We start from the raw sequence: 12,444 nt of genomic DNA on the forward strand, positions 1-12,444 counted from the left end.
TTCTCACCAGTTGCGAAGATTAAATCTATTAGAGTCATGCTAGCTATTGCCGCATTTCATGATTATGAGATTTGGCAAATGGATGTCAAGACCGCCTTCCTTAACGGGAAGTTGGCTGAGGATGTTTACATGGCTCAGCACGAGGGGTTTGTGGATCCGAAGCATCCGAATAGAGTGTGTAAGCTTGAGAAGTCTATTTATGGACTTAAGCAAGCGTCTCGCAGATGGAATCTCTGCTTCGATGAGAAAGTCAAAGAGTTTGGATTTGTACGAAGCGAGGATGAGTCCTGTGTGTATGTCAAAGCCAGTGGGAGTAAAGTAAGCTTTCTCGTTTTATATGTCGATGACATATTGCTCATAGGAAACGATATCCCGACTCTGCAGGAGGTTAAGTCCTGGCTCGGGAAGTGCTTCGCTATGAAGGACCTCGAAGAAGCTTCTTACATATTGGGAATAAGTATTGTAAGAGAAAGAAGTAAGAGACTAATTGGACTTAGTCAGAACACTTACTTAGAGAAGGTACTAAAACGTTTTAGTATGGAAAACTCGAAAAAGGGAGAATTACCGATACAAAGCAATGCCAAATTAAGTAAGACTCAAAGTCCGAGTACCGCAGCCGAGATAGCTGATATGAGCCGAGTACCATACGCTTCCGCAGTTGGCTCAATCATGTACGCTATGACTTGTACTCGCCCTGATGTAGCCTTTGCTTTGAGCATGGTTAGTAGATATCAAGGGAATCCTAGCAGAGCACATTGGGTTGCTGTAAAGAATATCCTTAAGTACCTTCGGAGGACGAAGGAATGGTTTTTAGTCCTTGGAGGGAGCGATGACTTGAAGGTGTGAGGGTATAGTGACGCCAGCTTTCAAACCGATAGGGACAACTACCGTTCGCAGTCGGGCTGGGTCTTTACCCTAAATGGAGGAGCAATAACTTGGAAGAGTTCCAAACAGGAAACCGTAGCTGATTCAACGTGCGAATCAGAGTACATTGCAGCGAGCGAAGCGTCGAAAGAGGCAATATGGCTGAAGAACTTCATCGGAGATCTTGGAGTTGTACCTGCCATAAAGGAGCCCATGGAGATTTTCTGTGATAATGAAGGAGCGGTTGCCTTGACCAAGGAACCAAGGGATCATGGTAGATCTCGACATATCGACAGAAAATACCATTTCATTAGACATCGTGTAGAAGAGGGACAACTCATAGTGAAGAGGATATCATCAGAAGATAACCCAACAGATCCGCTTACGAAGGGACTGAGTAGGGTTAAGCACTTGCAGCATGCTAGGAGCATTGGGCTAAGGGATGATATTAGCATAGATTAGATAGGTTTAGAAACGTATAATAGATAAATGTAATTGACATTTGATGATTAAATAAAGGAGTTTTATTTATGAGTAAAGTTACTGTCTTATGTTAATTGTTTAACTATTGTTTCATTTTGCATGTTTTGACTTCCAGAATAATTGAGTTTATTAGGAATAATCGAATTATTTAAATTGTCCACAATCGTTCATATGTTGGAAGTAGATATGAATGAAGATTGTCGTGAATTGGTACGTAGATTGTCTAAATGGTATTAGACATAGCAAAAGATTGCTACGACGTTCATGAGTGCTTATGAACTGGTTTTGAGCATTGGAATAAACTCGCGCTTGCTGGAATCACCATATGGAATATGATTAAGAGGTGATCGCAAGACGATAATATGATATAGTCTTAAAACCTAGATATATGGTTTATTATTTGTTAATTGATTGTACATTGATAGTGCGAAAACGCATTGGTAACTCAACGTTATAAAATGCATTGTTGTGTATAGTTGATTATTGAATAAGTAAATGCATATAAGTCGAAGTTTATCTGTAAATTTTATCCTAAGAGGGTAGAAGAGATATCTCGGCCGCTCGATGATTTGATTTGACTTATGTGTCGGGCCCGGTCAGAACTGAATTGATGTGTTCGATTAAGTTCTATGTCAAATAAATCGGAAATCGAGAAACCTAAATGCATGACTAATCCTTCCATAGGATGTCAGCATGATATCTAACAGAGGACTGTACGATCCCTTATCTAAAGGACAAGATTGATTAGATATATTAGGCAAGTACTTGACCCGATTGTGCATGGTCCTTTTGGGTTGCCTTCACCATAGCAACTTGATAGGATGATTTATTAAGAGAGAATAGATATTATTAATATATTATGGAGATAATATAAGGATTAATAATATAGTTATTTGATTAATATAAGTCATAGATTAATTAGTATTAATTTGGTGACTTAAAGAGATTAATTAAATAAAGGGGTATAAACTGTCAATTGTTTGATAGTTAAGCTTTAGACTACAAATCCATATAGATATCTTAGGGATGGATTCTAGAAGCTAGGATGGCTTCAAAATCATCCAAGGGAGTTATCTAAGGAATGGATTTGGATAACCCTTAAGGAATCTACAAGTATAAATAGACCCTATGGGCAAGGGAAATCGGCATCTCCTCTAAAGTAAGAGAACTCCGGCCGATTTCCTTCCCATCTCCTCTCTCCTAATTATCTTCTTGCTATTGGTGTTTGTAAGCCATTTGAGGAGTGACATTTATGACTCTAGAAGCTCCAAGACCACAAGATCAACAAGGAATTCAAAGGTATGATTCTAGATTTGTTTCAATGTTGTTATTTAACCTAATTAGATGTTAGAAGTCTTGATTTCAAAGCATGTTTAATTAGAAAGCCATAGATCCAAGCATTAGGGTTTTGCATGCGCACATAGGAAAGTTCTTATGGCTAAAACCCATCACTTACGACTTTGACCTTGAAGGGAGCAACCCTTTTCTGGGAAGAGAACCAAGAGGGAGAAATCTTTAGAACTCTAGAGTAAGAGACCAAATCCCTCTGGAAGCCTCACTTTGGGAAGGCGTAATACGCTTCGGAAAGCGTGGAAAGCTAAAACCCAAGATAATTAGGCCCTTCGAGATTCTTATCAGAATCAGCCCTGTAACTCACAACTTCAATCTAACCCTGTGAGCTTGGTAAAGTACATTCTACCCAACGCGTCTCGAACTTGCAGAAGTATCTATCCGACGAGACTCTTGTAATCCCCCTTGACGAGATCGAGTTCCACAAGAGCCTCGCCTTCGTGGAAGGACCGTAGTGACTATGGACCGAGAGGTCAAGCGGACGAAGCAACGCCGCTTCCCATTAGTGAAGGTTCGATGGAATACTAACCAAGGGCCTGGATTCACTTCGAAGCGCGAGAATCAGTCGATTTGGAAGTATCCCCACTTCCTAGCTCGATTGCTCATGCCTACTCCTTGCCTAAATTCAAATTTTGGGACGAAATTCCCTCTAACGGGGGGATGATATGAGAACCGTCAATTTCCGGTCAAGTTAATTGGTCGACTTAATTAGCCCGTGGGATTCTAGGGCTTACGTTAGGTAATTACTTCACAACTCGCTATTCTAATAAGAAGTCATAAATTGAAAAGTAAGTACATCTAGATCTCTTGAACCTAAAACTGTGGTAAGTAATGAACCAAACCGATAAAACAATGTTGCATACTTATCAGGGTGTGTAAGATCCTTAAACAAGGCTTAACGGGGTTTACGGACCTTGCTTTGCGAAGCCGGACACTCACATTTATCACACACGAAACCTCTCTCAATCGTTTTCACTCTATCTCTCTCTATTTTGAAATCTCTCCCAAATCTCTCTAAGAATGTGAAATCTCTCCCAAATCTCTCTAAGTATGTGAAATCTCTCCCAAATCTCTCCAATAATGTGAAATCTCTCCCAAATCTCTCTAAGAATGTGAAATCTCTCCCAAATCTCTCTAATTATGTGAAATCTCTCCTAAATCTCTCTTTGTATGAGAAATCTCTCCAAGTATGTGAAATCTCTCCCAAATCTCTCTTTATATGAGAAATCTCTCCAAGTATGTGAAATCTCTCCCAAATCTCTCCAAGAATGTGAAATCTCTCCCAATATCTCTCTGTATGAGAAATCTCTCCAAGTATGTGAAATCTCTCCAAGAATGTGAAATCTCTCCCAAATCTCTCTCTATATGAGAAATCTCTCCAAGTATGTGAAATGTCTCCCAAATCTCTCTCCATATGAGAAATCTCTCCAAAATTATAAAATCTCTCCTAAAATCTCTCTCAAAACCCCCTTTCGATTTATTTTTATCATTTGAGGGCATCCCGGTACTTGGTTTGATGAGAAACCACTCAAAGAGGGGAGATAGTTTGGAAAATAGTTCCTTTGGGCCGAAGCCTCTCTATAGGGGCCAAGTCCTATTGGATCCGAGGCCACTTAAGCCGAGTCTGAGGTTCCCTGAGTAGCCGCAGCCATCCAGTCGCAGCGAGCAAGCTGCAGCCTGCAAGCCGCAGCCACCGACCGCAGCCGCAGGGAGCAGCCCGCATCCAAGGTTCGCTTCTAATTCTCCTGGCTTCGGACCGCAGCGCCTCCTTCATTCATCCGCGGCTAAGCTTCCCTCCTCATCGGACCACACCCAGGCGACTAAGCCAATTCGGTTCTTAACTGCTGAGCCGAGACCTCGCCCAGAACTTCGGATTTTCACACATTTCACCCGGTTTTCGACTAGTTCTCCATTTTAAGTCCGTTTTTAATCATTTTAACGTGGGATTTTCCCCAAAAATCATATTTTAACATATAAGACCCTAAATAATCATAATTTGGGCATATTTTCATGAAAATATTTATTTAAGAATAAAATCTTTAAGTGAGATCTTGAGGTGGAGTGTGAATCTTGCCATAATATTTGGCACAAACCACCACCCCATGCCCATCCCTTTGACCAATCCTTGTACTCCCCACTACTCCTAGTCCCCTCAAGGCACTACCCCTCTCTTTTCCCAGTCACCCACGTCCAAAAAGAGCTGGATAACACTCTTATCTCTCTTCATTTCCCTCACTGAACTCATATTTTCTCATTTTCACAAAGAAGATCAAACACTTTTCCTCTCAAACTTCCTCCCTCAAATTCGAGATTCAAGACTAATTATCAAGCTTTCTCACACTCTTGGTAAGTATAATTCATCCTCTCTATGATTATTACCCTCCGGTTTACTCATATCATAGAATGCTTACACAAATTCCATCACTTTGGTGTTTGATTCTTGAAAATCTTCTAGGCATCTTCAAGTGTTCTTGAGTTGAACACTTCTCTCCTTCAACATCCACCCACTTACATCACTCAAGGTGAGTTCATACTCCTACATTTTCAGGTTTTCTTAAGTTTTTAGTGGGGGAATACAAGTTAAAATACCAAGAATATAACTAAACTTTTCTAACAGCTTTCATCAGAAAAGTTGGACTCCATTCACAGACTGTTTTGGTCAACTTAAACATTTTTGTTTTCAAAACTGTTTTAGGTGTAAGTATTTCCAGTTCTTATCTTTAAAATGACTACTTGCATATCTACATAATATTTTTTTACAATTTATGGTGATTTTTACAAAACTGCCTATCATTTCATACACCAATCCAGACCAGTCTGTGATTATGGACTTTTTCACCCAAGTTGGAGGTCATTAAAAATCATGATAAAAATTATGAGTAAACTACATACATTTTAGGAACTCTTAGAATTTATGGATTTAGTTTTCGACTTCGTATGATATTTCTATGACTTTTCTAAAACGATGCAGAAAGGTTAAAAATTAGTTAACAGCTTATAACTTTCATAACACTTAGTATTATGTTGAGCAAAGTGTATAACAATAAGTTCTAAATATTGAATGTGTTTCCTTGTTAGTTTATCATCATAAACTGAAACCTAGTCATTCATGATAAGATTATTCATTCATTTAGAACACGTATATTAAGCTATAATAAGCATAGTTTATGGATTCATAACACAAATGCGTTTTCATAAAAGAGTTCTTATACATTACAAACGTTTTGGATAAACTATAATAGGTATGTTTTATGTTTCCATTAACAAAACAAACACATTTCGGAAGGTTTTATTTCCACAGAAAAAGGTTTTACACTCCCGCACACCACACGTAAACTTGTTAACCTAAATTGCGAGACAATCTCTTTCCTGGTAGTTATAATCAGAGTCTCCTGGAGGGAGAACGTGATAGTTGTGTATAGATCTATATTGGGTTTGACACCCCACACCTGAGTTGCATGCAACAGCTAGACCGGTAGGTCTGTGGTGACAAGTGTCATTTCAGTTTCGCGACGCCTGAGAAACGTCGTGGCAGGTTCATTCAGTCATTAGTATGGTTATAGTGGCTCACATAGGGATTTAACAACATAAAGTTTACGGGGATTTTCATAAATCATAAGGGGTTTTATGTCGATTTAAAATCACTTTTTATATCAATAAGTACAGATATTACTGTACACTCTCGGTTTTGGTATTTATGACAACACATCATTTGAAACCACTTTTATATCTTTAAGTATGACAAATACTTGTTCATTTTCGGTCCTGGTATTTAGGTCCACATAAATTCTATAAGGAAAATATTTGATTTTTCTTGGTAACATAAATCTCTTTACAAAGATCGATTTTCAAACTCTTACTGTCAAAAGCTTATAAACTCACCAACCTTTGTGTTGACACTTTTCAAAACTACTTGTATTCTCAGGAATTCAGTGAAACAGGAAATCATCAACGTCTTGAGGATGGGATGATAAATCGTCAAACAGTTCATTTTGTATCATAATGTAATTGATTTGAATCATGTAAACTTATGCTTTGGTGTAACTTTTTCAATTATATTTATGATGGTTGTATTTACTTTAAGCACTAGTATACTCGTTGTTGTGATACTCTACATGAAGTCCTCCACCCCCGGACGTTTCCACCATCCTTGGTTTGGGGGTGTGACACATCAACCTAACTGGACCGCCTCACAGGGCCATTAATTTATCTGGACCGCTCTCCGAGCCATCGGCACGTCTGGACCGCCTCTCAGGACCTTCAACATATCTGGACTGCTCGTCAGGCCTTCGGCGTGACTAGTATGCACTAGCCAGGTCTACAGTCAATTTGGTCCGTCCTAGGTATTTTGGCCTACTGCACATAGCAGGACCTATCTCAACCCAATCCCCAAATCAGCAGTCATGTGCACATAAATATCATACGCTAACTAGCATGTACAGATAGTCATATAGATCTAACAGAACACTAACGTAGCAACCATCCTATAACCAGGATACCGATTTAACAGATCACTGACATAGCAACCATCCTATAAACCAGGATATTGATTTAACAGATCACTAACATAACAACCATCCTATAAACCAAGATACCGACCTACCAGGTCACTAAGCAAATTACCATCCTAACCACTAGGATGTAAATCAATACGCATATCATGAAATAAAACCGGATATAAATATTATCAGGTCCGACGTTGGTGTCGTAGACTCTATCAGTATAGTGAGGAGAACTCACCTCACACTGCTGAAGTCCCGCAGATAAAACTGCAACTGGTGGTTGACAGATTCCCCAACTATCAACATCAAAACAACACCCAATTAATAATTGGGTTCCAATACATAACCACAAGTCCATGCTTAGGGTAAAAGACTACTTTACCCCCAACCTAGCATGATTCAAGCCCAAGGCCCAACTCACACTCCACAGGCCCAAAAGTCATGTAATGGGCCAAAGCCCAACATATGGTGCAATTTTCCAAATTGGGCCGAGACCTCTACATGGTCTTACCTTAAGGCCCATCCATTTATTCTAGTCTAAACTCTTGGTATACCAATGGCCCAATATCTTATAATCACCAAGGCCCATTTATGGCCCATCTATGGCCCAATTTTCCAAATTGGGCCCAAGTCCTTCACATGGGCCTTACGCTAAAGCCCAACCAAATATTTTAGTCAATTTACTTATTCTAGGATAGCCCATCAATAGCCCAATCACCAAAGCCCAATAGAAAGGCCCAACTCAATGCCCAAGCAAAATTAGGGTTTTCACATAAGATGACGATTAGGGTTAAGTGTTTCTTACTTAACCCATTAAGGACTTAATCAATTATGTCCATCACTCTACTAGATCAAACATACAACGTGTTCGGGATTAATTCATGATTCCAATCCAATGGTCCAAACATGCGGGTCCCGACAATTCCAAATTAACAAATTCCAAAATTAGGGTTTTTTAAACGCTAATTAGGGTTTCCAAACCAATCGCGTGCCCATTAGTCAAATGGTTAGGTTTTTAGGTCAATTAGAGTTTCATTGGGTCCATTAGGGTTAAACAAGTCAGGCACCACCCACTACCACCTCGGGTAGTGTTGGTCAACGGTGGCTCATGGCGGCGGCCACCACCTCGTGGTGGTGGTTATGAATTTAGGCTAAAAAAATATCCAAGCATCACTAAATAACAATCACACACACAAAAGCACACAAACACCCAAGGTGTCGGCTGGTGGCGGCAGAATGGCGGCGTGAGGTGGAAACCATCACCTCACGGCGGCGACAGGCTGTTTTCCTTGAATAATCCAGCCATACAATACATTTTACATCGCAATATCCAAATAAACACACACACATAAAATAACATAGGCACATGGTGCTGGTGGTGGCTCTCTTGTGATTTCTGGCCATGTAACCACACACACATGTTTCTGTTTGCGAAATATACCCACACACCCACCTGGTGGCATACGACGACGACAGTCGCGACTAACGGCGATAACAACAGCGTCTTCGGCGGTAGCCACCATGGCCGGATGCCATGGTGGTTCTTCATGACTTCTACTTGACAGAAATCACACACACGTGCATCCGCATCAAAAACTACAAATGTTGCCACCATCTTGTCGGAACACTCCAGCAACGGCAGCAACAGCGGCGCTACGACCGACGGCAGACGATAACGGCTACATCTTCAATTGTTTCGGCGCAGCGACAACAACTAGCTATTTTCGAATGGAGTCGACAACGAGGGAAACTTGAACAGCGTCGGCGATATCACGGGCGGCTACGAATGGTGACAGAAAGAAGGAGAAGGAGAAAGGTTGATCGCGACGACAGCAGCGACGCTATACGGTCCGACAACCAACTGATCTGACATCACATGAGGGTCTTCATCGCTATCGGTGGCTGCATCGACGGTTGGCTTCGATCGGCGACACCGATTGGCTAGGAGGCGACGGTCGTACATAGTAGCAATGTGAGTGGCAGCTGGAGGTTAAAGGAGGTATAAGGTGGCGACTGGTGTTATTAGAGTAGGGTTAGGGTTTGAGGGGCAAGGTGACGGGTTATAAACTCCCGTCCAAACTCCAAACTTTACCATATTGACACTTTCAGTCCTTCCTCTTCCTTTTTTCCTTCATATTAAATCCAGTTGTTACCAATGGCCCTTCCTCTACAAAACCCTTTTCAACTTAGGTCCAAAATTTACTCTTTAGCCCCTGCTTCAATCAATCCTTTCATATTAAGTCAAAATGATACCAAACCCTCCCTAACCTCTGAAAATCTTTACAAAATAAATCTTGAAATTACACTTTAACTGATCGGTTTTGAACAAACAATCCTATGTGTGCATGCAACCCTAGATTTAGATCTATGTTTTCACTATTAGATACACAACATTATGAACACATGAAGAACCCTAGCATGCTCCTAGTATTTTCGAAATTCACATAGAAAGATAGATCACATACCTCTTGTTGTTATATTTCAATAACAACTCAAATCTTCAAGCCCTAAGTCCTGAAAGCAAGTACCACAAGTGCAGTACCTCTAATGGCTCACAAACACCACAAGAAATTGGAGAGGCAATAGAGAGAGAAGAGGAGAGGTAGAAATAGGCTCTAGGAACCCTAGGGATCAAGTAGGGACGATTTCTATGGCCTTAGGGGTCTTTATATAGGGTAGAGATTAGGGTTTCAGTCCTTATCCTTATCTAGTTGCTTGCCCACCAAGTAACCATAAGATAAGCCTTGATAACCCTTATCCTTGGGTGATTTCAAGGATTTCTTATCCCTTGAATTCGTCCAAACTATATCTAGGGTAACCATTGCCCTACTTTGCAACTATCACATAATTACAATTCAGCCCCTCTAGTTTAATTAATTACACTTGATCACAAAATTAATTCCTAATTAATTATTGACCAATATTAATTAAACAAATATGATTTCTCCTTTAATATATTATTCTTATAATATATTAATAAATCATAATAACCTCTTTCTCTATTTATTTCTCCAGTCAAGTTGCTTTGGTGATGGCAACCCAAAAGGACCATGCACAACCGGGTCAAGTACCTACCAAATATGGTTACGGGCTTAGACACCAATCCAACAATCTCCCACTTGGATAAGTCTAGTAACCACAAATGCAAGTACAACTCGATTAGAAATTGTAGCTCTCAAAGACGTTGTCAAACTCTGATCTTATCAGTAACTTGTCCTTTAGATATGGGATTGTATAGTCCTCTGTTTAGATATCGTGCGGACAATCTCATGAAACATTGTCATACTTATTGTTCTAGCAATCAATTTCTCGATCTCATATTCATTTGACATAGAACTTAATTGAACACATCCATTCAGTCCTGATCGGGCTTGGCACATAAGTCAAATCAAAATCATCGAGGGGCCCTGATATCGCTTTTACCCTCTTAGGATAAAAGTAACAGATAAACTTCGACTTATATGTATTTACTATTCACTAATCAATTATACACAACAATGCGTTTTATAACATCAATTTACTGATGCGGTTTCGCATTATCAATGCACAATTAATCAGTAAACAATAAACCATATATCTTGGTTTTAAGAACATATGATATTATCATCTTTCGATCACTCGTGATAGATTTCATGAAGTGATTCCAGCAAGTGCGGGTTTATTCCAATGCTCAAAACTTATTTATAAGCACTCATGAATGTTGTAACAAACCTTTGTTATGTCTAATACCATTCAGACAATCTACACACCAATTCATGACAGTCTTCTTTCATACCTACTTCCAACATATGAACGGCTGTCGACCGTTTAAATGATTCAATTATTCTTAATAAACTTAATCATTCTGGAAGTCAAAACATGCAAAGTGAAATAATAGTTAAACAATTAACATAAGACATACACCATTAAATAATAATCCTTTATTTAATCATCAAATGTCAATTACATTTATCTATTATAAGTTTCCAAACTATCTAATCCAAACTAATATCGTCCTTCAGCCCAATGCTCCTAGCGTGCTACAAGTGCTTAACCCTACTCAGTCCCTTCATAAGCGGATCTGCTGGGTTATCCTCTGACGATATCCTCTTAACTAAGAGGTGCCCTTCTTCTACTCGATGTCTAATAAAGTGATATTTTCTGTCGGTATGTCGAGATCTACCATGATCTCTCGGTTCCCTGGTCAAGGCAACCGCTCCTTCATTATCACAGAAAATTTCCATAGGCTCCTTTATGGCTAGTACAACTCCAAGGTCTTCAATGAAGTTCTTTAACCATATCGCCTCCATTGATGCTTCGCTCGCTGCAATGTACTCTGATTTGCATGTTGAATCAGCTACGGCTTCTTGCTTGGAACGTTTCCAAGTCACTGCTCCTCCATTAAGGGTAAAGACCCAGCCCGACTGCGAATGGTAGTTGTCCCTGTCGGTCTGGAAGCTGGCGTCATTATACCCTCGCACCTTCAAGTCATCACTCCCTCCGAGAACTAGAAACCATTCCTTTGTCCTCCGAAGGTACTTAAGGATATTCTTGACTACGATCCAATGTGCTCTGCCATGGTTCCCTTGATATCTACTGACCATGCCCAAAGCAAAGGCCACATCTGGGCGAGTACAAGTCATAGCATACATGATTGAGCCAACTGTGGAAGCGTAAGGTACTCGGCTCATCTCTGCTATCTCGGCTTCGGTACTCGGACTCTAAGGCTTACTCAACTTGGCATTACTTTGTATCGGCAATTCTCCCTTCTTCGAGTTTTCCATACTAAATTGTTTTAGTGCCTTATCCAAGTAAGTATTCTGACTAAGTCCTATTAGTCTCTTACTTCGCTCTCTCACTATCCTTTTTCCCAAAATATAGGAAGCCTCTACGAGGTCCTTCATAGCAAAACACTTCCCGAACCAGGACTTAACTTCCTGCAGTGTCGAGATGTCGTTTCCTATGAGTAATATGTCATCAACATATAACACGAGAAAGCTAACTATACTCCCACTGGCTTTGACATATACACATGATTCATCTTCGTTTCGTACAAATCCAAACTCTTTGACTTTCTCATCAAAGCAAAGATTCCATCTGCGAGATGGTTGTTTAAGCCCATAAATGGACTTCTCAAGCTTGCACACTCTATTGGGATGCTTTGTATCAACAAAACCCTCTGTCTGAGCCATGTAAACATCCTCAGCCAACTTCCCATTAAGAAAAACGGTCTTGACATCCATTTATCATATCTCATAATTATGAA

The sequence above is a fragment of the Lactuca serriola genome, chromosome 4 (genome assembly GCF_051521515.1).
Source record: "Lactuca serriola cultivar US96UC23 chromosome 4, Lser_US96UC23_V15, whole genome shotgun sequence".
Classification (NCBI taxonomy): Eukaryota; Viridiplantae; Streptophyta; class Magnoliopsida; order Asterales; family Asteraceae; genus Lactuca; species Lactuca serriola.